The 24,245-nt window shown below is 39.0% G+C and overlaps 3 pseudogenes across 1 annotated transcript; 2 read left to right on the top strand and 1 right to left on the bottom strand.

Annotated features, from left to right (window-relative positions):
• The first annotated feature begins 8,418 nt into the window (after positions 1-8,418).
• On the top strand, positions 8,419-9,177 carry LOC148919021 (tabersonine 16-hydroxylase 2 pseudogene; annotated as a pseudogene).
• Positions 9,178-9,968: 791 nt separating this feature from the next.
• On the top strand, positions 9,969-16,684 carry LOC103326664 (cytochrome P450 71D11-like; annotated as a pseudogene).
• Positions 16,685-17,578: 894 nt separating this feature from the next.
• LOC148919020 (receptor-like serine/threonine-protein kinase SD1-8) lies at positions 17,579-22,965 on the bottom strand (annotated as a pseudogene). Its single transcript, XR_016125661.1, has 7 exons — positions 21,548-22,965; positions 19,429-19,566; positions 18,997-19,179; positions 18,688-18,892; positions 18,359-18,596; positions 18,129-18,274; positions 17,579-18,023 (listed from the first exon to the last, which is right to left on the bottom strand). The product of XR_016125661.1 is annotated as a receptor-like serine/threonine-protein kinase SD1-8 (transcript).
• Between the last annotated feature and the right edge of the window lie 1,280 nt (positions 22,966-24,245).

The following is a 24,245-nucleotide window of genomic DNA, read 5'->3' as shown; positions in this document are numbered from 1 at the left end:
TCACTGCGTAGTTGAAGAAGACTATTTGGATTCGAAGAAGCGAAATGAGTCTTAAGCGCGTGGTTTTGGTAGCAACGGTGGTGAGGACCTTATGGTGAAGAGAACTATTGATGAGAGTTTGAAAAGCTGATCTTTCTGGACCCAATCATCATATTCGGGTTTGGGGATGAGAGACAGAGGAGAAGAATCATCATTCTTAGCCTTGGGATCGAGAATAGTCAGAAGAGGAGACATCCCTAAACCATCAACAAAGCAGAGCAAGTGATGGCTGCGAAGAACATGAACAATCTACGCTAGCCATGTTGGATAGTTATCACGCTCGAGACGAACAGAGATAACGTGATTGATACTAGTGAGTTCAAGAACCGGAGAAGAAGAAGCCATGGGCTTCCGAAAAATAAGAAAGGAACAAGAAAAAAAATGAAGGATCTCAAGCTCTAATACCATGAAAGGTTTTGAATATTCTCAATGCTTTTTATTGAACAATCATATGATAATTATATAAAGAGCTTTACTTGGTATCTACACAAAGGATTTCAATTTAAATTCTTAACTCCACTGTTATTAAGTTATACTCTTGGCAGTGTACAATATTTTGGACTAATCAAACACTCGGCAGAGCCCTTTGAAAATAAGTATTTATATATCCTCGAGATCCAGGTTATCCTTTGAAAATAAAGAAAATAGAAAATGTGGAACGATCTCACCTTTGTTAATTGAGGTTGTTAATTATCAAGTACCGCTGGAAAAGGATACCAATCAGATTTTTGTTTTTTTTTTTTTTGTTTTTTGTCAAAACCAATCAGATTTAGAACGAGTGAAATCTGACCAAAGCATGGACATTTTGTTTTATATACTACTTATTTCAAGTAAATTGATTGCTCCAAAGCTACCTCTAATAAAATATTTATTTCAAGCAATAATACTAGACCTTAAGACAACGATCAAAGAACAACCATCCTCAGACAAATAGCTCTTAAATATTATTAATTAAAAGAAAAAGATACTAATCCGTTGAAAGAATCTTTGCATCAGAAAAAATAATAATAATAATTTAGGAAGAAGGTTGCTACATCATTTCTTATACATAGATGCCAAATGCATGAAGGATCACCAAAAGCCACTATAATCCAAAGTAACCTTTGTTTTCCCCATGGAGATTCAGTGCCCTTCCTTCCAAGTCCTGTTAGCCTTCTTGCTCTTTATGATCATGGTACTGAAAATAGGGAAGATCAGAGGCAAAACCAAGTACTCAGCCTCAAATCTACCGCCAGGGCCATGGAAGCTACCCGTTATAGGAAACCTGCACCAGCTCGCTGGCTCTCTACCACATCAAAGACTAAGAGACTTGGCCAAGAAATACGGACCGCTTATGCACCTAAAGCTTGGAGAAGTTTCCACCGTAGTAGTTTCTTCAGCAGAGCTTGCCAAAGAGGTGATGAAAACCCATGATGTTATCTTTGCATCCAGGCCCAATGTCCTTGCCCCAAGGATCTTGTCTTACGATTTTACAAGCATTGTCTTTGCACCATATGGTGAATTAATACTGGAGACAATTACGAAAAATTTGCACTCTAGAGCTTTTAAGTGCAAAACGTGTTCGATCTTACCGACCTATTAGGGAAGAAGAGGTACGGAATCTCATTAAATTGATTGCCTCAAGAGCAGGATCACCTATCAATCTTACACAGGAAATTTACTCATCGACATTTACCATCACTTCGCGAGCAGCCTTTGGTAAAAAGAACAGGGATCAAGAAAAATTCATATACATTGTGAAGGAAGTTGCAAAGGCAGCATCTGGCTTCGCTCTTGTAGATGTTTTTCCTTCTGTCAGTTTGCTTCATCTCTTAAGTGGAATGAGGCATAAAATTGAGAGGCTGCATAAAGAAGCTGACAGGATAATGGGAAACATCATCAAAGAACATCAAAGGGATATGGTCACTACAAAAAGCGGCGAGGGTGAAGCAGAGGAAGACCTGGTAGATGTTCTCCTTAAATTTCATGAGCATGGAAATGAGCTTGAGTTTTCCCTAACTACTGAGAACATCAAAGCAGTTATCTTTGTAAGTACACACACTTTCCCTTGATATCAAGCTTTAATAAGTCAAATCACTTTTTCAAATTTCAATTTTTTTTACTCCAAAAACTATATCAATTTTTTTCTTAATCTATGACATCAATCAACTGTTATCTGCTTTGGTATCGAACCCTTTGGAGCCACACACCTTGGGGATGGTTTAGTCTCTGGTACAACATGTAATGATCTGCATCCACACATAGTCAAATATTGTCTGGTTTGGACTTAACCCATCCTCACAAACTTAAATAGGCCTAAACTTTTGGAAATATAGATATGACAATTCACTTTTAACTTCACCAGGCATTGTGAGACTGAATAGTTGTGTCACCTCACCATATCTTCCAATCATGTCGACCGCGTCAAGTAAACTTGGCTACCATGGTGAAGGGATCTTGGGTCTCTGATGCAGTTCAACTAGAATTTGCAGAGAATTGGGATTGGAATAACAAGATACAAGCTAAAAGAGAAGCTTTGACAGCTAACTCAATGGTTTTTTTATTCAAACTTGGATTACAAGAGTTGTCCATACAACATACTTATAGGAGATAATCTCAAACAGAAGATTAAAACCATATTTAATGACTGACAGCAAGTCCTAGGTCCCAGCCCAACAAACGTAGAGTTCCCAAGTTATTGAATATACTCATCTTGAAACCTGATAGGTTTCCTAGCATCTGTCTTGGGCTTATTCCTTGCTATGCTAGAATCATTAAGTGCTTGGGCATTGGAAGTAGTTCCCCAAGCTGTCTCCACACATGGCCCTCCATCAGTCTCAGCATACTGGTAATATTTTCTGGTTCTTGATGACCACAAAAGTTATTTCCTTCAACATTCATCCTTAGACGAAAAACCATAGCACAAACCGCTGTTGAATTATAAGTGCTTAAGTTGATTTCAGGATTAGAAGTTTTGTTTTCAGCTTAATTGTATTTCTTTATACTTAGTCCAGGTGTCATAGCTTGATTGGTTAGATAGTGAATGGCTGAGATTGCTTAGATGAATTGCATCCAGCTGGTACTGTGCTAACGACTATATTCTTCTCACACCAAGAGTGTGATATATTGTACTGAACACTGAGTAATGAGAATGTTCTCTCTGCTACACGTATAGCAGAGCAGCCTTGGATTTCATCAGACTCTCTCTCTCTTCTCTCTTCTCTCCAAATCATATTCTAAGATCCTAAAACTCTAACATGGTATCAGAGCCAGGTTGCATCATCCAAAAGCTGGGCGTTGTTCTGTGAAGAAAATCGATCAAGGTGTGCTCATTCTAAGCTCACGAAGCTGACTGAGTTTGATCAAGGGTCGAATCTGAAAACATCTTGTTTTCAGGTGATTCTGAAATACGTAATGGCTGGATCTGGAAGTTCAGAGGCTAGAATCCCCATTTTCTCAGGTGAGAACTATGAATTTTGGAGGATTAAAATGGTAACCATTTTCAGATCATATGGTTTATGGGGTTTGGTAGAGAAGGGGTTCTTAATCCCAGATTCAAAGACGAAGCAGGAATCGAGGATGGTTCAGAAGAAGAAGTTGATGAGAAAACAGCTGCGATTCTCATGAAGGATGCGAAGGCCTTGGGTATCATTCAAAATGCTGTTTCTGATCAGATTTTTCCCAGAATTGCCAATGCTGACTCTGCAAAGATGGCTTGGAATCTGCTATATTCAGAATATCATGGTGGAGAGCATGTTAGATCGGTAAAGCTTCAAAATCTTAGACGTGAATTTGAATACACTAGGATGCGTGATAGTGAAACCTTATCTGAATATCTTACTAGACTAACTGATTTGATTAACCAAATTTGGTGAAGTTCTGTCAAATGAGAGGCAGGTTCAGAAGGTGTTAATTAGTCTAAGTAAGAAGTATGATCCTATATGCATTGTGATTGAAAACACAAAGACACTAGAAACTGTGGATTTGCAGGAAGTAATTGCAATTTTGAAGAGTCAGGAGCAACGGCTTGAAATGCATAGTGTTGATACAGCTGAGAAGGCATTTGCCTCATTCACTGTGAGTGCAAAGGGTCAGAACAAAAACACTTCTCAGTCTGGTTCATCTAAGTCACAGAAAAGCTGGAATTCTAAAGGGAAGTCATGGGAGGCAAAAGACAAGTCACAGCAGAATAATTATTCTGCACAGAACCACACTTCAACTCAGTTCTCAAATCAGGAAAACACAAAGCCTCAATGCAAGGTGTGTTCAAAGCATCACTTTGGTGAGTGCAGGTATAAGGGAAAACCAAAATGCTATAACTGTGACAGATTTGGACATCTTGCTAGGGACTGTACAGTGAGCAAAAATGTGCAGAAGGCTAATTGTGTAAATCAAATGGAGGTAACAGGAAATCTGTTTTATGCAAATTGCTCAACCACTGAGATCAAAGCCAATGAATGGTATATTGACAGTGGCTGCAGCAATCATATGACAGGAAATTTAGAATTACTGGCTGATGTGAGAACTAATGTAGCTGGGAAAGTACAAATGCCAACTGGTGCACTAGTGAGTGTAGCTGGTATTGGTTCACTGAGTATTGATACAGCAAAGGGCAGGAAATACATCAGAGAAGTTATGTACCTGCCAGGATTGAAAGAAAATCTGCTAAGTGTTGGGCAGATGGATGAACATGGGTATTGTCTGGTGTTTGGAGAAGGAATGTGCAGGATATTTGATAGTCCATCCATGGATTACCTCATCACAAAGGTGGAAATGAAGAGTAACAGATGCTATCCTGTCTCTTTTCTAGCTGAAAAACAGTTACTAATGAAGACTAGTTTTCTTCAATCCCCATGGATTTGGCACAAGAGACTTGGTCATCTGAATTTTGGAGGATTGAAGCAGCTAAGGGATAAAGAAATGGTACATGGTTTACCACAATTGGAAGAACAAAGTGGTGTGTGTGAAGGGTGCCAATTTGGAAAACAGCACAGAAATGTTTTTCCAAAAGATCAAGCACAAAGAGCAAGCAAAGTACTAGAGCTAGTACATGTGGATCTCTGTGGTCCCATGAGAAATGAGTCTATTGCAAGGAACAGATATTTCATGCTGATTATAGATGATTTCACAAGAATGACTTGGGTATATTTCTTGAGAAACAAGTCAGAAGCCTTCTATTGTTTCAAGAAGTTCAAGTCCATGAGTGAATTACAAACTGGACACAAGGTGCAATGCATAAGAAGTGACAGGGGTGGAGAGTTTGTCTCACTGATTTTTTGGAGTTCTGTGAAGCTAATGGCATTCAAAGGCAGCTTACAATGGCCTATACTCCTCAGCAGAATGGAGTAGTTGAGAGGAAGAATAGAACTGTCATTGAGATGGCAAAATCAATGTTACATGAGAAGGGAATGCCCTATTTCCTATGGACTGAAGCTGTCCATACAGCTGTCTATTTGCTGAACAGATGTCCTACCAAAGCTCTCAACAACATTACTCCATTCGAAGCATATAGTGGAAGGAAGCCTGGAATTGCACACTTGAAAGTGTTTGGTTCTACTGTGTTATGTTCATGTGCCAACTGAATTGAGACACAAGCTGGAACCTAAGAGTACAAAGGGAGTGTTTGTGGGATATGCAACTTGTGAAAAAGGATATAGAGTTTTTGATCCTATTTCTAACAAGCTTTTACTGTCAAGGGATGTGACATTTGATGAAGAAAAAGCTTGGCATTGGACAGACAAAGATGGTTCAGTTATGACATCATACTCAATTGAAGACCAAGTAGACTTGGATTTGAAACTGACAGTTCTAATGAGAACTCTACTGGTACACCTCAAACTTTGGATATGCAAGAGAGCACTTCATCAACTCCAGGTGATATAAGCAGTGAAGAAAGGAGAACCCAAGCTTATGATCACACCCCTCTAAAATGGAGAAGGCTAGATGATGTTCTAGCTCAGTGTAACTTGTGTATCATGGAACCAGAAAAATATGCTGATGCTGCTCAGGATGAATCTTGGCTTAAGGCTATGGAAGATGAACTGCAGATGATTGAAAAAAATGAAACATGGGAATTGGTAAATAGACCAACTGAAAAACCAGTGATTGGAGTTAAGTGGGTGTACAAGACAAAGCTGAATTTGGATGGCTCTGTGCAAAAGAATAAAGCAAGATTAGTGGCTAAGGGGTATGCTCAGAAGCCCGGACTGGATTATAATGAGACTTATGCACCTGTAGCCAGATTGGACACCATTAGAACTCTTGTTGCTCTAGCTGCTCAAAAGGATTGGAAATTGTTCCAGCTTGATGTGAAGTCTGCTTTCCTTAATGGTGTGCTGCAAGAGGAAGTTTATGTCAGTCAGCCTGAAGGTTTTGTAATTAAAGGCAAAGAAGACAAGGTTTATCGTCTGCATAAAGCTCTTTATGGTCTGAAGCAAGCCCCAAGGGCTTGGTATGGAGAGATAGACAGCTACTTCACTCACTGTGGTTTTGTGAAAAGCTTAAGTGAAGCAACTTTGTATACCAAAGTGAGGGGAGATAAGGAGATTCTAATTGTGTCTATCTATGTAGATGACATAGTGTACACAGGGAGCAGTCAAGCATTGTTGGCTGAATTCAAAGAAGACATGATGGCTAAGTATGAGATGACTGATTTGGGTTTACTTCACCATTTCCTCGGCATGGGAGTTGTGCAGACTGTGTCTAGTATATTTCTACATCAAAAGAAATATGCTAGCACCTTGTTGAGCAAGTTTGGTTTGACTGAGTGCAAATCTGTGACAACACCTCTTGTTGCCACTGAGAAACTAGCTAAGGATGATGGGAGTGGAGCTGCAAATGAAGAACAATACAGAAGCATTGTTGGTAGCTTATTGTACTTAACTGCTACAAGACCAGACATTATGTATGCCTCAAGCTTGCTAGCTAGATTCATGCACTGTCCTACAAATAGACACTATGGAACAGCTAAAAGAGTTTTGAGATACATCAAAGGAACTCTGGACTATGGTCTTGAATATGTGAAAGGCAAAAGATCAATTCTAGTTGGTTACTGTGACAGTGATTGGGGAGGATCAGTTGGTGATTGCAAGAGCACATCAGGGTATGCTTTTAGTTTTGGAAGTGGAGTATTTTCTTGGGCCTCAGTAAAACAGGCTGTGTTGCCATCTCTGCTGAAAGTGAGTATATCAGTGCAGCTGAGGCTACTACTCAAGCTATTTGGCTCCGTTTTGTGCTAGAAGACTTTGGAGAGCTTCAAACTGAAGCTACTCCATTGCATTGTGATAATATATCAGCAATTGCAATCACTAAAAACCCTGTATTCCACCAGAAGACAAAGCATATTGACAGGAGGTATCACTTCATCAAGGATGCATTGCAAGAAGGAGTAATCAATTTGGAATACTGTCCTACAAACGAACAATTGGCTGACATTTTTACCAAACCTCTGGCCAAAGACAGATTCAATTATCTCAGAGGCATGCTTGGAGTGAAATCACCTCAAGACTTAAAGGGGAGTGTTGAATTATAAGTGCTTAAGTTGATTTCAGGATTAGGAGTTTTGTTTTCAGCTTATTGTATTTCTTTATACTTAGTCCAGTGTCATAGCTTGATTGGTTAGATAGTGAATGGCTGAGATTGCTTAGATGAATTGCATCCAGCTGGTACTGTGCTAACGACTATATTCTTCTCACACCAAGAGTGTGATATATTGTACTGAACACTGAGTAATGAGAATGTTCTCTCTGCTACACGTATAGCAGAGCAGCCTTGGATTTCATCGGACTCTCTCTCTCTTCTCTCTTCTCTCCAAATCATATTCTAAGATCCTAAAACTCTAACAACCGCATTGTAGACACACTACAAGTAGTGTAGTCACCAAAGATTCAAACAATGTTGGCAAGGGCGAAAGAAAAAATATGGGTGATCTTTCTCATCGACTTACCTCTACAGACACTAAAAAATTGAGCTATAATCTAGTTAAGCAAATTCAGCTAATCCCTTACATCATTCCCCGCAGCCGACATTGTGCTCTTTTATTCGAAACCATATAACAACTTATCTACTTGGAAAAGCTAGTTAAAATTCTTCCTGCATTCTAATCATACATTATCTTAAACTGTTGATTGAAACTCCAATGTGCAGCATTTTCATGATGAGTGATTTACTGATGAGTGTGTTTCACATGTGTCTATTGTTCTCCATAATCTTTACCTGATATTTAAGACACTCTTACAAGTCAACATTTATAACTTGTGAATGACCTTACTTGGGTACATGAATAATGGTTTCTTCTTTTAAGATTATTTATAATATTTTTCTATTTACTTAGAATTGTTTGCAATTCATAGAGGAAACTAGTTTTTGATCATTTAATAAATTAATTACTTTCAGGATATTTTTGCTGCTGGGAGTGAAACATCATCTACAGCTGTAGATTGGGCAATAGCAGAAATGATAAAAAATCCAAGAGTAATGAACATGGCACAGAATGAGGTGAGGGAAGTGTTTAATAGAAAAGGACAGGTAGATGAAACATGCATTAGAGAGATGAAATATTTAAACTTAGTTATAAAGGAGACACTGAGGTTACACCCCCCGGGTCCCCTGTTAGTTCCAAGAGAATGCGGAGAGAAATGCGAGATTGATGGATATGAAATACCTGTGAAATCCAGGGTAATTGTGAATGCATGGGCAATTAGTAGAGATCCCAATTACTGGAATGAGCCTGAGAGCTTTAATCCCGATAGGTTCCTCGATAGCTCGATTGACTACAAGGGAACAAACTTTGAATATATCCCATTTGGTGCTGGAAGGAGAATGTGCCCTGGCGTGTCATTTGGTCTGGCCAACGTTGAGCTCCCACTTGCATTGTTGTTATACCATTTTGATTGGAAACTCCCCAATGGGATGAAGCATGAGGACCTGGACATGACTGAGGCCTTTGGCGCTGCAGTCAAAAGAAAAGACGATCTGCACTTGATTCCCATTCCTTATCATCCTCAGCCTACTGAAAAATCCCAAGTTTAAGATGCTTAACTGTTTGTATTTATCTGAGAGTAATCGTCGTTGTTTGTTTATGTTTTCCCATGTTGTAAGAACTACAAGGCCTAGTGTCAGTATTTAATTAAGAACCATGCATATTAATGCATTTTCTTTCATCATGAGCAAATTAGCAGAAACACAAACACCATAACTGCATAATGAGAAAACTCCATTTCGTAAAATTGCATGCCTAATCAGTGCTGGGTTCGGATAATTTAGGGTTCGTTTTGTTCTACTTTTCTGCTATTTTTGGTATATTTGGACTTCTCTTTTTTTTTTTTTGTTTGGTTGATATCCTGATCTTAACCAGAAAAAAAAAAACAAATAACAATTTTATTGTCAATTACCAGAACAGAGGGCACGCGGTACAGGACTTCTGAACCAGAAAAATCACTCCGCAGCTTCCCGATGGGTACCAAACACCCCTCAATTTAGTCAAATGCCAGTGAGCTCTGCATATAGCTTCACTTTATTTAGTCAAATGCCCAAAAATGACTTTCTCCCTAATGTCAATGGGGGCCCAAAAATGACTTTCTCCCAAAAGTATGGTACTGGAAAAGGTTTAGATTTTTTAAATTTTATCATTAAGATGATTAAGGATAATAGTTAAGATAACACTAAGGTTTATTTGTCAATACTATCAGTTACTATTTAAACTTACGTCACTTTTGAACTTAGCGATTTAACTTGCATGAAGTAGGGCCCTACAAAACAAAAACCAACCATTTTCAGATAAGCTCTTAAACATTCTTAATTACGGGAAAGAGACATCAACCAGTTGGAAAAATATTTGCATCAGAGAGAGAAAAAGAAGGAAGATTGCTACATCATTTCTTATACATAGATGTAAAACGCATGCAGTTTCACCAAAAGCCACTATAATCCAAAGTAACCTTCATTTGCTCATGGAGATTCAATGCCCTTCCTTCCAAGCCCTGTTTGCCTTCGCTTTCTTTGTGATCATGGTACTGAAAATAGGGAAGATCAGAGGCAAAACCAATTAGTCTGCTTCAAATCTACCCCCAGGGCCATGGAAGCTACCCTTTATCGGAAACCTACACCAGCTCATCGGCTCTCTACACATCATGGACTAAGAGACTTGGCCAAGAAATATGGACCCCTTATGCACCTCAAGCTTGGAGAAGTTTCCACTGTAGTAGTTTCAACAGCAGAGTTTGCCGAAGAGGTGATGAAAACCCATGATCTTATCTTTGCATCAAGGCCCCCTATTCTTGCTGCAAAGATCTTGTCTTACGGCTCTACAAACATTGGCTTTGCACCATATGGTGAATACTGGAGATAACTACGAAAAATTTGCACGCTAGAGCTTTTAAGCACAAAACATGTTAAATCTTTCCGACCTATTAGAGAAGAAGAGGTAGTGAATCTCATTCAATGGATTTCCTCAAGAGCAGGATCACCTATCAATCTTACTCAGGAAATTTACTCATCGACACATAGCATCACTTCGCGAGTAGCCTTTGGTAAAAAAAACCAGGGATCAAGAAAAGTTCATATACGCTGTGAAGGAAGCTGTAAAGACATCGTCTGGCTTCACTCTTGCAGATGTTTTTCCTTCTGTCAGTTTGCTTCAGCTCTTAAGTGGAATGAGGCCTGAACTTGAAAGGCTGCATAAAGAAGCTGACAGGATAATGGAAAACATCATCAAAGAACATCAAAGTTCAAAGGGATATGGTAACTACAAAAAGTGTCGAGGGTGAAGCAGAGGAAGACCGGTAGATGCTCTCCTTAAATTTCACGAGCATGGCAGTGGGCTTGAGTTTTCCCTAACTTCTGACAACATCTGATGTAGAACAAATGACAGATTTTGGCGGTCGAGCTAGAAAAGGGCGTAGTGGGAATTTGCAGATTTGTCGTCCGAGCTCCGATTACGTACGCAAAATACCATTTCGGAAAGGGAACGACGTCACGAGTCAAACTTACTGCTTTGCTGTGATGTATGATGGATTTTGGCATCCCGAGGTCGTTTGGCCTTCCAAAAGCTGCATTCAAAGTTTTGTAGTTAATTTTCGGAATAAATTCTGTTTTTGGTTTTAATGTAATAACTCCCCTAGCAGCTCAAGGGTTGAGAGATGTGTATTTAGACAGAGTTGGTGAACGTTTTTAGTATCTCAGATTTAATAAAATTATCCCAAGAGAATTCCTCTTAATTACTGGTGGAATCCAGATTTCTTGTTACTCAAGGTTTTCGTTTGAAACCTTTGTTGCTTGTGATCGTCAAGTGGTATCGGAGCGGGTCTCTCCCGTCTCAGTATTCTTGTCTTATCATGGGTAATCGAGAATCTGATGTCCCAACCCCAATTACTCAAGCGGATTTGGATGCTCAAAACCAACGGATCGACAACCTAACCAACCAATTTGGGGAGATGTGAGAATTGTTGTTGCGAGCTATTGGTGGCAACAATGGAAGGGGTGGCAGAGATGATCGAAGAGAAGGTAAAGATGGCAAGAGAAGAGATAATAGGAGGCAACTTATTCCGGATAGTGAGTCAGAGTTAGAAGAAGAACTTGAGGAACCACCACCACCACCACCACCGGCTAACAATCATCGTAATCGTAATTACGAAAATTTTGGCGATTATCGGTTTAAAGCCGAAATCCTAACTTCAGGAAATCGAAGATTGAAGACTTCTTGGATTGGCTTGTAGAAGTGGAGAGGTTTTTCGATATTATGGAGGTTCCTGAGCATAAAATGGTGAAGATGGTAGCTTTTCGTCTAAAAGCTACAGCTGTATGGTGGGATCAATTGCAAAATTTACGGCAAAGGCAAGGAAAGCAGCGGGTTCGTACATGGCGGAAGATGAAGGCGCTTATGATGGAGCGATTCCTGCCCTTACTGGATTATGAGCAGATTCTATACGTATGTATCTGGGTTGTGCGCATAAAGGCAACCGTTCGGTTTCTGAATATACCGATGAATTTATCGTTTAGCTGAGCGAAACCATTTGTGAAGGCCCGACAATCAAAAGGTCAGCGAGTATAACAATGGGCTGAAGATTTCCATCCAAGAAAAAATTGGTATGCAAAATATATGGACTTTGCAGGAAGGCGATTAACATGGCGTTGAAAGCTGAGCTGTTGGAAGGAGAGCGCCAAACCAACTTCGCGAGGAACACGGCGAAGCCTCTGAATATACTCTGGTGCTTCTAGTGGCTCAGAGATAATGGGAAAGTGCAGCAGCGGAATCACGGAGGATCGCCAAACCAACAGTTGGCCAAAACAAAAACTTCAGCGAAGGCAGTTGGACTTTCAACGGAGGCGATCCGACATCGATCCCGAATCCGTATGCTAAGCCCAGCGGACATATGTTACCGTTGCCAAAACTGGGCATCGTTCCAATGTTTGCGAGCGGCGAGCTAACGTTATCGAAGAAGTCGATGATGATGAGGAAAGAGATGTAGTCGGGGAAGATGATTATGCAGGGGCTGAATTTGCAATTGAGGAGAATAGAGAGGATTACCTTGGTTTTGCAGAGAGTTCTTTTGGCACCAAAGGAGGAAGGGCAGCGTCATAGTATTTTTCATTCCCTCTGCTCAATTAAAAACAAGGTATGTGATGTGATCGTCGACAATGGAAGTTGCGAGAATTTCGTGTCAAAGAAATTGGTGGAGCATTTGCAGCTATCAACGGAGCCACATGTCAGCCCTTACTCACTAGGTTGGGTTACGAAAGGCCCTTCGGTTCGTTTTGCTGAGACTTGCCGTGTGCCGCTGTCCATTGGTAAGCATTACAGAGATGATGTATTTTGTGATGTTATTGACATGGATGCATGCCATATTTTATTAGGGGCGACCTTGGCAATTTGATGTGGATGCGACTTTCAAGGGACGAGATAATGTAATTATGTTTTCTTGGAACAACCACAAAATTGCAATGGCAACTACAAAGCCCTCAAAACAATCTGTTGAGCCCAAGACGAGGAGTTCTAGTTTCTTAACCCTAATTAGCAGCGAGCAGGAGTTGAACGAGGCTGTCAAAGAAGCGGAGTATTTTTGTCCCTTGGTGTTGAAGGGGTTGTTGCAGCTTGGCAGAGGAGGAGAAAGTGACATTTCACAAGATGTGCAGCAGATTTTGTCACAATTTCAGGAATTACTTTCTGAAAAGCTGCCAAACGAGTTGCCACCTATGAGGGACATACAACACCGAATTGACTTGGTGCCTGGAGCTAGCCTTCCTAATCTGCCCCATTATCGGATAAGCCCCATGGAGAATGACATCCTAAGATAGCAGATTGAAGAATTACTGCAAAAGGGATTTATCAGAGAGAGCTTGAGTCCCTGCGCAGTTCCAGTTTTGTTGGTTCCAAAGAAAGACAAAACTTGGCGAATGTGTGTTGATAGCCGAGCAATCAACAAGATAACAGTCAAGTACAGGTTTCCTATTCCACGGTTGGAGGATATGCTGGATGTTCTTGGCGGCTCAAGGGTGTTTTCCAAGATAGATTTGCGAAGCGATTACCACCAGATTCGCATCAGACCTGGCGACGAATGGAAAACAGCGTTCAAGAGCAAGGACGGATTATTTGAATGGTTGGTGATGCCATTCGGATTGTCTAATGCGCCTAGCACTTTCATGAGACTCATGAATCAGGTTCTTCGCCCATTTATTGGTTCCTTTGTCGTAGTTTATTTCGATGACATTTTAATTTACAACACCACAAAAGAAGAACATCTTGTGCATTTGAGACAAGTCTTAGATGTTTTGAGAGAAAACAAGCTGTATGTGAACCTAAAAAAATGTACTTTCTGCACAAATAAGCTACTGTTCTTGGGTTTTGTTGTTGGTGAGAATGGTATCCAGGTAGATGACGAGAAGATCAAGGCAATCCTTGACTGGCCAGCTCCAAAGACAGTCTCTGAAGTTCGAAGTTTCCATGGTTTGGCCACCTTTTACAGAAGATTTGTGAGGCATTTCAGCTCCATTGTTGCCCCTATCATAGAGTGTTTGAAGAAGGGCCGGTTCAGCTGGGGAGAGGAGCAAGAGAGAAGCTTTGCAGATATAAAAGAAAAGCTTTGCACCGCGCCGGTTCTAGCTCTTCCAAACTTTGAGAAAGTATTCGAAGTTGAGTGTGATGCCAGCGCGGCGTGGGAGTTGGAGCTATGCTTTCACAAGACAAGCGGCTAGTTGCATTCTTTTCTGAAAAGCTGAGCGATGCACATCAAAAATGGAGTACTTATGACCAAGAGTTCTATGCAGTTGTTCGGGCTTTGAAGCAATGGGAGCACTATCTTATCCAGAAGGAATTTGTTTTGTTTACGGATCATCAAGCGTTGAAGTATATTAGCAGCCAGAAAAATATTGATACAATGCATGCTAGATGGGTGACTTTTTTGCAGAAATTCTCATTCGTTATCAAGCATACTTCCGGCAAGACAGAGTTGGTGAACGTTTTTCAGTATCTCAGATTTAATAAAATTATCCCAAGAGAATTCCTCTTAATTACTGGTGGAATCCAGATTTCTTGTTACTCAAGGTTTTCGTTTGAAACCTTTGTTGCTTGTGCTACGTCAACATCAATGCTATTATCTTCGTAAGTACACACTTTTTCTCTTGATATCATGTTTTAATAATGACACGTGGTAAACCTGCATTTAACCTCACAATCTGGAACCTGGCCCTTTCGAACAAGGCTCTACTCATTTTCCATCATTTGATTTTCTAGCTTAGCTTTACACACATACACCACTTTTTATAATTTGTAAAATAAACTTATATATAATCATCAACAAGAGACAGCTAGAGAAGGCCTTTCCTGCGATGAGATTCTGTTAGCACGTTTTATATACATAATATTTGTGGCAGTCTTAACTTGAAATATTTAAGTCCCTGTAACAAATTCTCTTGTCCAACTCCATGAAACAATACTCACTTTGATCAACCCAAAACTTATATGCTAGAATGCTGCGCACTTTGCATCCACAATCTACAATCAGATGTTTTCTGCTGTGGACTTAACCCAGCCCTTAATTGTTTAAAATACTTCTAACTATTAAAGATGCTAAGTCCACATGTATTCCACCAAGCAACGTGGGCGTACTCAACACATAGATGTTTGTGCACACCTCACCCTATCTAACAATCATCTCAACCATCTTGGCTATACATCTTCGAAGGATCTTGTGTCTCACTATCCACTCCCTTTAGAGCCACATACCTTCGGCTGGCTTAGACTCTGTTACAACCTGCAATGTCCCCACATAGTTGAGTATCGTTTGGTTTGGACTTAACTGAACTTCAGAAACTTAAAAGGCCCCAGACTATGGAAATACATAAACCTCACCATGACACCATATCTTCGAATCACCTCGACCACCTCAAGTAATCTTGGCTACCATGGTGAATGGATCTTGGGTCTCAGCATATTGGTAATTATGCTCCCAATCAATTTATATAAGCACCTTTTATTGCCTTCAACATTCATCCTTAGAAGAGTAACCATAGCAAAAACAGGATAGTAGACACACCACAACTGGTTAGTCTTTAATGATTCAAACAATGTTGGCAAGGACACCATCAAAATTATGGCTGGTCTTTTTCATCGATTTACCTCTACAAACACCGAAAAATTGGGTTATGACCAAGTTAAGCAAGTTCAGCTAATCCCTTACATAAGTCCCTTCAGCCATTCAACACTTTTTCAACTAGTTCTTTTAGTCGAAACCATATGACACACTACAGAGTTGAAAAAGCTGGTTAAAAGTATTCCTGCATGCTAATTGTACATTAAAACTCCAATGTACAGCATTTGCATGATGTGTGATTTACTGATGAGAGTATTTCACGTGTTTGTTATTCTCCATAATCTGTCCCTGATATTTAAGGTACTCTTAACAGTCAACATTTATAACTGGTTTTTTGTCATTTAAGATTATTTATGTTGGGTTTAGGAATGGTTCTTTTTCTCTTTACTTAGAATTCTTTGACAATTCATAGAAAACTAGTTTTTGATCATTTAATAAATTAATCACTTTCAGGATATGTTTTCTGCTGGGAGTGAGACATCAGCTACAGCTGTAGATTGGGCAATAGCAGAAATGATAAAAACTCAAGAGTAATAGAAAATGGCACAGAATAGTGAGGCAAGTGTTTAATAGAAAGGACAGATAGATGAAACATGCATTGGAGAGATGAAATATTTGAACTTGGTTATCAAGGAGACACTGAGGTTACACCTCCCGGCTCCCCTGTTACTTCCAAGAGAATGCGGAGAGAAATGCGAGATCGATGGATACGAAATACCTGTGAAATCCAAGGTAATTGTGAATGCATGGGCAATTGGTAGAGATCCCAATTACTGGAATGAGCCTGAGCGCTTTAATCCCGATAGGTTCCTCGATAGCTTGATTGACTACAAGGGAACAAACTTTGAATATATCCCATTTGGTGCTGGGAGGAGAATATGCCCTGGCATATCTTATGGTCTTGCCAACGTTGAACTTCCACTTGCATTCTTGTTATACCATTTTGATTGGACACTCCCAACGGGATGAAGCATGAAGACCTCGACATGACTGAGGCCTTCGGCATTGCAGTCCAAAGAAAACAATATCTGCACTTAATTCCCATTTCGTATCATCCTCCGCCTACTGAAAAATCCTAACTATGAGATAACTGTCTGTATTTATTCCAGAGCAATCGTTGTTGGCTTATGTTAGCCAATGTTGTAAGAACTACAATGCCTAGTCAGTGCATAAAATCAAAGACTTGTGCAAATCCAATTGAGTTAAGAACCATGCACATTAATGCGTTTTCTATCATCATGAGCATATCTGAAGAAACACATATACCATACTCATTCGGAGAATTAAAAGAACAGACAGAGCTGAATATTTGCACAAATGGGTAATTCCCAAAACTCGATTTCGTAGGTCTACATGCCTAATCAGTGCTGGGTTTGGATATTTTAGGGTTCTATTTGTTCTATTTTTCTGATTTTTTTGGTATTTTGGTTGATATCCTGATGTTAAGCAGAAGAAAAAAAAAACAAAAAGAACAATATTATAGTCAATTACCAGAACAGAGGAGGCACACGGCGTAGCTGCTGAACCAGGAAAATCACCCTGCAGCTTCACTCTAACCACATGGGGATTTTGGAGTACAGTGGTTAGTGGGCTTTGCATATTTTCCGGTTCAGAATTTGTACCAATTTGTTGGAAATTCATGGCCAAAAGGCTTCAAAACTTGTTTGAGCAAGCGGGTTTTGTTGTGTTACAAAGTTTAGGAATTTTGGTGAAAGTGGTGAGACAACGGGAATTATTTTGTGAATGGACTTGCATTCCAAGGCTTGCTAATTAAATTTTTGAGTCCAAAACAAGAAGAAAAAAAAATGGGAATATTTTTTTCCTCGATCACATGAGCTAAATGACTCGAGTTGTTAATCAATTAACCACTTAAGTTACTAACTCCTTGTCACCCAATATTATTTCACTGCCATCCAAATGGAGGTTTTTATTGTTTTGGGTTGATTCGGTAACAATTCAAGCTAGCAAGAATATATCTTCAAAGTCCGATCCATATATAAATAAAAAATTTACATTAAAATGTATAACTTTGATCAATCAGAAAATTGGGATTTTGTAAGATATACAAACATGATTTGATGAGTTGATAGCTTTCACTACCTACCTACCATCCAGCATTGTGACTGTTACGTGGTTTACAGTGCAGGATTGGTCTTGCTTGCTAGAGGAAGAATCTGTTTCAAGCGGATTTTTATTCCTTTCTAGGCAAAAACCAGGGGTTTTAGGCTGAGGCATTGTTGCAGTTTCACTACTCAACATTAGAACCACAGATGACATTGTAGGCCTATCTTCCGCGCGCTCTTGGACGCATAAAAGTCCAACTTGCATGCATCTCAACACCTCGGAGGGGAAATATGAATCCCCAACGGAGGGATCAATTATTTCCGACCCATTTCCCTCTGTCCATAGCTTCCAAGCCTGCAAAAGTTCCAAGTCATTTTTTCTGTTAGCAGTGAATCTAGTGATGCATAGGCATGAAATGAAATATAAAGTTTTTTCCTAGATTGTGCCCTTTTTACTTACATGTCCTAGGAGGTTTAGCTCATTGTTTGAGTAATAAAATCCCCTGTTCTTTTTACCACTAATGATCTCAACACTAGAACACACGAAACTAAAGACATCAGACTTGATCGAAGAGCCCGTCCATGGCATATTCAAGACATATATCACTGCAGACCAAAAATAAAGTGAAATCAGCATACATGGTCAGAAAAATAGAAAGCTTATTGTATATGCAGGGCATTGGTACTTACTATGTTCCCACAACTCTTCTGGTATTGGCTTCTGTCTGATCCCTACCAAATATTCTAGCCATTCCAAAGTCCGAAATCTTCGGGGTCAATTCTCCATCAAGCAAAATATTGCTTGCCTTGAGATCCCGATGAATAATTCTAAATCTAGAATCCTGGTGAAGATAAAGAAGTCCTCGAGCAATCCCACAAATAATCTCGAAACGCTTTTGCCAATCCAGCATAGACCTTTTTGCTTGACCTGTAACAGTTATCAATCATCAACCTTTTTTAGTTCCATCTCAAGCTTGGTTATTAAACTAAGAAGTAGTTGAGCAAGGCACTCACTGAACAAAACAGAATCGGGCTTTTGTTCTCCATGTATTCATAAATCAGCATCTTTTCATCCATATCAACGCAGCAACCAAGCAGTCGGACAAGATTTCGGTGCTGAAGCCTTGCGATTAACTTCACTTCGTTTTTGAATTCTTCCGTTCCCTGTCCAGAGTTCTTCGAAAGTCTCTTGATAGCAACTACTTCACCTTCTACCAACGTACCCTGCAATTGGATTAACCAAGTCACTAAATCTGTCCCAAGTTGCTTCTGCAATTTGTTTAATGTATGTATGATCGGGTGATTGATTTTAAACAAATTGTTCTTACCTTGTAAACACAACCAAAACCACCCTGTCCCAGTTGATTTTCATCAGAAAAGTTATCCTACAGTGCTATAATCAAGCAATGGCAACTCTAGCTCATCATTGCCCCTTTCACCTGAGTAGCTCTCCTTCTTACTTGTGATAACAACCCCATTTAGCAGAAAATCCTGGCTTCTTTCATTAGGACCTGTTCATAAGTATGCAAAAAACTTGTACCTCAACATCTAAGTTTTGAGCTCCATGGTTGAATGGGGAGCGATTGGCTGGTACAGGTATCAATCTACAATACATGATACATTGTTGATGTTTGGCAAGATATTTGATCGACATTGTCAAATATCAACAAAATATCAACAGTGTACTAGAGACTGTAAATTGGTACCCGTTCCAAATAATCTTTCCGGTTGTTGAGTATATATAAGTTACTTGGTAGTACCTTTTTGTTCTATTCTTCCTCGGTTCATAATAGTCAATTTCCTCTTCCATACAAAACAGATGTAAGTCCTGCAAGCAGAATGCCAATACAACTACAATGCCTACGATCATGATTAATCGTTTCGTTTCCCATCTCCATCTGAAATGAACATTACTGTACATAGTTAGTGATCATATTTGATGTTCTTACAAAATGTATATTTCTTCACTTTAGTAAGCATCCTATTTGGATCTAAGGTGGAGATTGGAATGTTCTTAAGATAAGCACGTGGCATAACATTATAAACGTGCAGATAACACCACAATTTAAATGTAAAAGAAAACCCTGCTACCAAAATATCCCAAGGAGGGTCCATCCAAATGGATTTGACAAATCATACCTAACCACGGGCAATTTGGCCCACATGTTTGCAAGCATTAATAGGTGAACAACTAAGACCATAGGTATTCATAGGTGAACGGCTAAGAACATTTATGAAATGGAAAGATTGATAGACCTTTGACATGAGACAGGTACTAAACCTAAGCTCCTACATATTTTGTACCATAGCACCCAATTTTATAAAAACACAAGCGATATTGAGAGAGAAGGAAATCAAATCTGAGACTTCAAGTAAATAGATAAATGATCTTCATTACTTACGCTGACTTAATTACATTCTTTAGATACTCAAAAATAGTATCGACTAATAAATTTAGATGAGCAATTTTGCAGTCACCTTTTCACCATTCCCACTTCAAATTGAATATTTCATATTTATTTATTTATTTTAAAAATTCCTACCTAATTTATACCACATTGGACTTTGTAATCAAAAGGTCTAATTTACCTTGACTAAATTCTTGAGTGGAACCCACAGAATTATTGTCCCGCCTGAAAAATTCAGGCCATTTTGCCGCGGTATTACCCTAATTACTAATTTCGTAAAGCAAAGATTTCGTAAAGCAAAGATTGAAAAGGACCGGTGGCCCAAGAAAGCCCAACCAAGTCAAAAATGGCGGCCCACTAGCCTAAATTTTGGACCAGAGCTGCCTAAAACATTGTTTAGTATACCAGGTGCCATGTGACCGTCAAAAAAGCAACAAAATAATGACATTTGTCCAGGGTCTTCTTTTAATTTTTCTTGTTCGGGTGGGGCCAGCTGATTATACACCAAAAATAAAAAGATATTTAGTTATATACCTATCATTAGCATTAATGATATAGATAAGCTCACTATGTTAATTTATATAACAAAAAAAAATCCAAAAAATGACAGCTAACTCTCTTGAATTTAATTTTAATTATTAAATTATTTTGATACCCTATTAAGTGTTCTGAATTTTTTTATGAGGTTTTGGGATTAGGCATTTTTAAGAAATTAATGTGATTTATAATTTATAAAGTTAAGCATCTTTGTTATGTTGTAAATGAATTTTGGGTATGTTTCTAAAGTCGATTTCATATATATATATATATATATATATATATTAATTTAAACCCTATATTAAATATAATAATAAATTTCCCAACTAAAAAAAGGTCAAATATAAATTCAAATTGAGGAAAAAGAGTGAAGCTGTCTTCACAAAGAAGAACCACTACTACCAAACAAAATACATAACACGTGATGCAGACTTAGAGCATGAAAATTGACATATAATAATAGCTAATAGTATATAGACACCTCGTTCACACCTGTGACGCGCATTTCCTCTCTCTCTCGTTTGTTGGGGTTTGGTCGTTTAATAATATGATATCCTAGCACACTGGAAATAAGCTTTAATTACCCCCAAAAATGATACACAACTACAAAACGACGCATGCATGATAAGATACTTGCAACTTAAGTGACTAAAGGTAATTATCCTATATTTAAAATTTTAAGGACAAATTTCGCTCCCATAATATCGCTTGCATAAAACAAAACGATACACGCATAAGCCTTTGTGTTCTTTAGAGGTGAGTGCAATTGGTAAGGGTTTAAAAAGAGTCTTTTTCTGAAACTGAAAATATGGATTTTATCTAATTAATTATGTCAGTGACCAAAATTAAAATCGAGACAGAACACACGGACTGAAAAGCATAATTTCCTAACAATGATACCACTACGAAAAATAAAGAAAAAGGGAAAAGGTACCTAGTTCAGAAGCGGCCAATCTCACATAGAAATGTTGTCCACCTTCTGCGTATTGCCTCATGTCCAAGAGGTCCCCAGTCCATGCACAGGCCTGAGCCTCCTCCAGCTGATATCCGCGCGTCGGAATACGCGGTGCAATTACAACTCTCCAAACACTTTTTCTTACACGCCTCCAGGCTCATGTTCATGTCCACGAAAGCGCCGCCGCTCTCCGCCAGCTTCATGTTCCCCAGAGCCAAAAACTTGTCCTTCGAACACTCCAAATCCGTTTTCCTCACGCACCCATCAGACCCATCCCTCAAATCCCACGTCTGCAAGTTCTTGGGAAACTCAAGCCAACTAAGCGCAAACCGGAGAAGCATTTGAGTCACAAATGCCGTACGGACCACACTCGCTGTAATCGTCGCATTGGTCTTTTGGGGCGTACCAAAATTTGTTCCAAATGTTTCTGCTTTCGATCCACGTCAGGCGTTGAAGCTCCCCATTTGGGTTCACAATCAATCGTGAATAAAACGACTCTGAAGTGCTGCGCACCGAAAAAGAGTAGTAGACCTCTTCTGAATTGGCCACGAAATTGAATTGGATACCGTCTGAAGGTGTCATCTCCGGCACACCGCTGAACCTCTCCCCGTTCCAGGGGCCGCTGCGGTACGTTATACTCTGTTTCTTTCTCAGGAAAATCTCCGGGAAACCGCGGTAGTCTAGCTTGAAAGAAATATCACCTGTTGATGGGTCTTCTGTGCTTTTCCATGAGGTTATGTACCTGTCCAAGTTTGAGCTTAAGTTCCACCCCAACTTCATATCTGGCAGAAGAGTGTCTGTTGGGTAATCAAAGCTCTGCCAGAGAACTGGTCTGTCAGGCCGTTTCGGTTTAAATTCCCATCTCTGAGGACCAGATTGCCGGAATCTAAAGCTGAACAATTGGGCTCGTAGCTTGGTTTCATTGGAGAACCATGTGATGTTTCCATTTTCACCATCAAGAAGGACAAGGTTGCCATGGTCACCAAGTTTGAGTGTTGCTGAGGATGAATTTGAAATTGGGTTGTCTCTGTTTGCTACCCAAACAACTGTTTTTTCTTGGATATTTTTGTACCAAATTCCCAAGTACCAACCTGAAGTTGCGCCGGGCTAGAAAAAGCCCAACTCAAAGACGCCGCCGGCGGAGACAAGGGTTTGGTTGTTTTGGAGGGATTGAGGGGAAGACAAGGTATCTTTGGATGTGGCAAGTGGGAAGAAAGTGAGTAAAGTGAGGCAGAGAATGGAGGAGCAGATTTGGTGCTTTGTTGAAGCTCTCATTGTTTCACAAAAGTGAGGCGGCTTCGGTTGGTGAAGAAAGCATATGGGGATGGCATTTGGTCACCGGTTTGTTTTTTTTTATTGTGGAAGACATTTGGTGTTCATTGATAGGTGAAGAGAAAGAGAGATGTTGACTTTGGCTTTTATGTATGTTTCTTGGTCTCTTGTTTCTTTGCAGTCTAAAACAACCAAGCAAGCGTCTAAATCGATGTGTAGTCGCGTAAATATTTAATGGTTAGAAATAACATGCATCACTCAATGGTATGTAAGCGATATGGAATGAAAATTGGAGGTTGAGATGTTATTTTGACATCCAAAGCAGATGTCGAATAAATATTTTATTATTTTTAAAGATAGTTGGTTATTACTTTCATTATTTTCGTTTTTATATTTTTTCTTTATCTTAAATGATTTGATATTCTGATAATTATTTATTTGTGTATAGTTGAGTGTAAAACTATAACAAATGTTAAATTACATCAGTAGTCAATTTAAATTTGATGTTTGATATTCTTGTCCTCGCCAGAATCTTCTGAGGATATTTCTCTTGAGTTACTAGTAGTTTCCCAATTTACCCGGATTGAGTTAATTTTTCTTTTTTTCTCCCTTTTGGACTCAATCACGATACAAAACAACCAAACCCTTGCAAGAACCTCCTTTCGGGGCTGTGTTCTTACTGTTGTATTTTGAATTTGTGCTCCGTTCTTAGAATGAATTTCTATTGTTTAGTCAAAAAACACAAAAAATAAATAAATAAATAAACAAACCCTAACATATTATTTCAACTTTTTCACAATACACATTGTGCGGTGAATTAATCCTAACTTACCCTTGCAATTTGCCATTCCACAAATGGGGTGGAAATGCTCCAAATAGCCTCGTTGGATTTGTCTTCATTATTTTCGCCTGCCTTTCGATCTGATTGATGAATAGTGTCTGAAAATTTGGAGCTACGTGTAGATGCAAGTCTCATCTTTTTTTTGGGTCAACCAAGTATTAGATTCCAAGCCAAAAGGCAAAACGTACTGTGATGAGGATGAGCCAAAACGTTTACAGTTTCCATTGGTCAAATTTTGAATGTTTGATCAGATTAGTTGGCATAAGTTTGCATCAGTGTTGTAATACCAAAAATTCTGTTGACATTCGATAGTGGTGTTTCAGATTTATTGATTGTTTTTTTTTAATATGAACGATATTCTATTTTAATATCATAATTTAAATTATGAATATTGAGAATTCGGATTTGGGTACATTCGTTCTAGCTAATTTGGTTAAGTTCATATTTGGAAATTTCGTAGAATTAAAAAGAATTTCAAAGTGTAACGCAAGAATTAAAAAGAAAAATTTAGTAGAAATTGTGAATGTAAATAATCTCATTGATACAGAGACCTGATCGTGGTAT

This window comes from Prunus mume, linkage group LG3, assembly GCF_029339155.1.
Source record: "Prunus mume cultivar Tortuosa linkage group LG3, ASM2933915v1, whole genome shotgun sequence".
Taxonomy (NCBI): Eukaryota; Viridiplantae; Streptophyta; class Magnoliopsida; order Rosales; family Rosaceae; genus Prunus; species Prunus mume.
The sequence above is the reverse complement of the archived record's forward strand: the minus strand, read 5'-3'. Positions and strand labels throughout refer to the sequence as shown.